Source organism: Leptidea sinapis, chromosome 39, assembly GCF_905404315.1.
Source record: "Leptidea sinapis chromosome 39, ilLepSina1.1, whole genome shotgun sequence".
NCBI lineage: Eukaryota > Metazoa > Arthropoda > Insecta > Lepidoptera > Pieridae > Leptidea > Leptidea sinapis.
In genome coordinates, this window is record NC_066303.1 from 8965505 (window position 1) to 8970751 (window position 5247).

Below are 5247 nucleotides of genomic sequence, written 5' to 3' on the forward strand. Positions count from 1 at the left end.
ATTAGTCCCCTGTCAAATTGGACCGCGTTTTAATTTATAAAAATATTACATGTTATATACCCAGTAAATACTCTATTTTCTTAAGATTATAATCATTTAAGAACATATGTGTTAGAAAATAAGATATTGTATACGTGAATATGACGCCGTTTGTTAATATTTGTCATAGGGATTGACCAAAAGCAAAATACTACACCAACTAACACATCTGTAAAACTAGCACACATGAACATTTTATATTTAATCTCGCCGTAATGAGGAGAGTGATTGTCTTTACGTTATACTAAGTTTATAGTTGAAATACTACCTACATAGATTTGGAGAAATACGGTGAGATGTAGTTTATACGAAAACGGGAAGTAGTGAAAAGTATTGAAAAGAATGAGATAGCTAAGAAAATTTTAAGAAGCCAGCAAGACAGGGATGTAAGACTATGTTTTATTCCCATATAATGTTTCCACAAGGAAAATGCTAGAATTAACATCACAAACGCTTAACAGGTTGAAGGATATGCTTTTGGTTTAAGCCGGAGCGGCGATAGAATAAAGTCGATTCTTGTACTTTGCGATGTTGCATAATGCATTATGCAAAGTTCTGTAGAAATACATTGAGTGACATTAAAATTCGGATTTATACAGCGGAATACTTTTCTAATAGCTTAAATAGACGTTTCTTATTTGAGACGTAAGTAACTAACTTACAAATTTAGATATTTATATAGGTACGATACGAACAGTGCGTCCTATCCGTAATGGTTTATGGAGTCTAGACTTGGACGCTGATTCAGCAGCTCGTCCACAGACTACAAGACTCTCAAAGGGCTATGGAAAGAGCTATGTTGGGGATTTCTCTACGCGATCACGTCCGGAACACCGAAATCCGCAAGAGAACGGGACTAACTGATATAGCAAAAACCATAGCCTCTAGCAAGTGAAAGTGGGCGGGCCATATTTGTCGTAGGTCCGATGGAAGATGGGGCAAAAAGTTGTTGGAGCGGAGACCACGAAAAGGGTTCAGGAATGTTGGGAGACAGCCAGCAAGATGGACGGATGATTTGGAGCGAGCAACTGAGGAGGACTGGATGCGCGAAACTCGGGACCGCACAAAATGGTCTTCCATATTAGACCACCTTTACTCAGTATTGGGTAGATTTAAATGTGTGTTTCTTAATTTGAAAAAATAATTCCAACTCTCTCATGTTATGTCAGGTCACAGGTATAAAGTGAGCATTATATTGCCGAAAAATTATTAGATACCCATTTCACCCCATTACCTTTTCTACTAAAAATGTCTTTTTACACCCAGTAATTATACCAAATCCTGTGACCCGTTGTGCTAACATAAGCAATTTCCTTAATACAGCGATGATAGAAATGTAAGGTAGGTAGGTAACCTGCTCAAAATAATAAATATGAAAGAAATAACTTAACCACGTACGTACATAATCACATGATAAGAGCATGACCATGGGGAATTTTAACTTGAGATTTAGAACGTATTCTTAGGGAGCGAAATGTATCTTAATTTGACAAGGAAGAAGTCACGGGCAGGAATATCACAACGAATATATGACATACAACATACCTACCCCACCACACATTGCTACATTAGAACCAGCAATGTCGCAAGCAGAAATCGAACTGGCTTTAAGTAGGTACATACGTACGTCATACGATATACGTTTTAATTTGTGGATAACCTTGTTTATCATTACGAATCTCAAATAGTTGAGCTGAGTACAAAGTTTTAAAAGCTGAATTAACTAATTAAAAGTATAATTAACTAAAAAGCTCATAGAAGTTTACTATATGCAACATAATGTAACAATAAATAAAACCAATGAAAGATGGTTACCGCATACCAACAACAAGACAAGGGAAACGCAATCGTTACGGAGAAAACATTAAATCAACATAACTCGATCTCGTGAAGTCTTTGATGTCTGGTGGTTAATATTGATTCGTTTACAGATCCACTGACTTGTGCAATAATAAACTCAATAGGCCAGTAAAAATAGCCGTTTTATTGGTCAAACTCGCGCCTAATTTCCAATACAATTAATTTTAAGCTTGGGGTCACTTACTGGGTTTATACCCAGTATGCTGATAGATCCAGGAGAAGCAACAAGCGCCATCATGGAAAAAGTTTTTGAACGTTATCTCAGAAACTACGCACTTTAGAGCAAAAAATATAAGCCAATAAAATTTTGTATCTTTTATTTCCTATAAAATTATTTGTAAAACTTACCGTTTACGATTTATGGCCCATTTTATGAACCCTTTCTATCTCGGCCTATAACTTAAAATATTGGAATGATCAATAAAATACATGTATCCATTTTTAAAGATCAGTTTTTTCTCTACAACTAAAACAAGTTCTGTTTCAAATCTCCATTCTTTTTCAGTTAGGTATAATAGGACATTTAATCTAGAGATGCTGGGCGGGTGACGCGGCACACCAAAGGTGTTTTCTACAGCATTACACAATGCAATACATGGGCTAACAAATTCATTTACTTCTCAAGTTTTTAGAAAAGAACAAATAGGTACATCTAATCTCCCTTACAAGACATATATTAAACATTATACTCTTCATAAAAGCGCAATTTATAGCTAAAAATATTGCATCTTTCATCTTATGGAAAAATATGATAGGTTAACTGTAACCACTTTTAACTAGACCGTCAGCGCTAGTTAAAAAGTAGGCTAAGCATTAGGGTGCGCTCATCAAACCAACGGTTTGTTTACATTTCAGACTTGTGTCCGTCAATTAAATAGTCCGCGAATCTAAAAACAAATCTGGAACTTGAATTCCACTGAATTAAAAAAAAACACAAGGACCTTTGAACAGCTAACCTCAGCTCGATCACTTGGTGCGACGAAGAAACGTTGCTTCGTTGTGTCCAACATATTATGCTTTAATGTGTATAAAAGCGATATAAGACAATGTAGCAGATGTCTTTACGCAACGCCAAGTCTATCTAGCCGTTTCGCAGAACACTGGATCTCCGACAATTCCAGCACCACTGCGTTACACACGGTCAAAATTGGTTCGAGTTTATTAACTGGGGTATTCAAGACCAGAGATTAGAGTAATACTCCTTACTTGGCAGGACCTGTGCTTTGTACAGCGCTGGAATGTTTCGGCTTGAAGAATTGCCGTGCTCTAGTTATGACCCCCAATTTCTTTGTAGCCAATTTGGCTTTTCCTTCTGCTGATGACTGCAAGATTTGCGATCGCTAGAGATTTCAAGGCCCAGCGTTCCGATACTAGGCGAGGCTTTATGAAGAGCGTTGTCGAAGAGCCGTAATACGACAAGAGGGGGTTTATAGTGGTTACAGTGTAAAATTGAGTCTTTTGGGGGTTAAATCGAACAAGGTTTATTTTACACCTTTCCGCGACCTTCTTAAGAGAGGACTCGATTGATGACGTAAGATTCAGTTGGCCCTGGTGCAATGACTCCCTGAGAGACCTGCATGGCTCGTGTATTTGGCATTTCCAGTACCTACTGTCTGCATAGCAATGCGCGACGCGTCCAACATACCATTGGTATGCAAGAGACAAGTATAGCACATAGCCATGGGGAACTTCAGCGTTCACGGGCTTCGGTTTCGAGCAATATCCTACGACAACCGCCCGTACCTATGCTGTGCCCAGTGAGGAACTTTTCCACTTGCATAAACTCTTGGGAAGCCCAAATGATGGAAGTTACGAAAAAAGCGCTGATGAGAGGAGGCCTTCTAGGGACATCAAGAACTGTTAAGCAGGAGTTAGTTTTTGGATTGGATGGACATAGCCTGACTTCAATGTGTTCGGGACTACGCCTTTTGAGTATAAGTTAAGTTACTAAGAGCAGCTTTCCCAACGTAGAAATAAACATGTTCCAGGTGAGTAACTTCTAAACTGGTTGCCGATTTTGACGTAGTTATTTAGATTAATCACGGGCAATCTGCCATCTAAAAAAAATCTGGTACCGTTGTTTCTACATCCTTTATGTCCCACGCCGCAACCCAGGTTCGTTATGTCTGTTTCTTGCAGTCAGCTGCTACATTAACTGACGTAGTATGCATTGGCTACTGAAACAGCACAGTCTCAATGTCGAGGTGTCCTTAGATCAGGCCATGCCTTCACAACGGACAATAATTTATGCCATAGATGTCTCCAATTTTTTTGATAAACGTAGTGTTTAAAGATTTAGATTTCCGGACTTCAAAAGACAAAGATTTGTCTGACAGACGTTATCCTGTACACACGTGTTAAATTTGAAAAATCGGTCCAGAACGCGTTCGAGCGCTGCTAAATTCAAAGTGCTATTAAATCTGTAATATCTTCCAAAATATTCATTTAAATCATATGCTGTAAAGGGCCATATAGATCTATATTAAATCAACAATGTATTTAAGGTATTTAATTAGATAAAGATTAATGCTGAATTGGTTAAAATCGCTTCGAAAATTAGCCATCGTTTGTCGTAAAAAGTAAATGACAAATAAATGTTATTGTGGGATATCCATAACAGATAGTCATATACCATAGAGGAGTTTTCTGTAGACCTTTTCAATGTGTACAATACTTAGTACATAATTTTGATAAATCTCGTAGGGTTCAGCCTGCGTTTGCAATGTAAGCGGAAAAATATAATTATTTATGACATCACATTAGAAACCACAAAAATAACAGTATTTCTCCACTTTTTAATGGATGTTATTATACATTTACCCCCTTATTCATAATTGGCTGTTAATTTAAAGCATTGCTAATTCTCACTCTGTCTTCTTCTATTGACCTAAGTCAGAATGAGAAAAAACACTCCTTAGCGGCTGTTTAAAGTTAGCGGTCCATTATGAATAAGGGGCATAAACCTTCCTCTTCAATCACTCTTATCTATTAAAAAATCGCATCAAAATCCGTTGCGTAGTTTTAAAGATTGAAGCATACATAGGGATATAGGGACAGAGAAAGCGACATTGTTTTATACTATGTAGTGATAAGTAAGTACAGAGGATAAATACTTATATTCGCCGGACGCTACCAATTTCTGTAGATTTCGATTTAATCATTGTAAAAGATTCGACACTGTACATCCCAATTATTTTTATCATCTTATAATCCTAGGCACAGTCATTACAACGATAAGGCAGAAATAAGTAGTAGTTTTTTTTTAAAATAACATATCACAATATTTCTTAATCACATGAACGGAACATCAGTTCTCAGACCTGCCAGCTTTTAAATAAAACAAAGTCA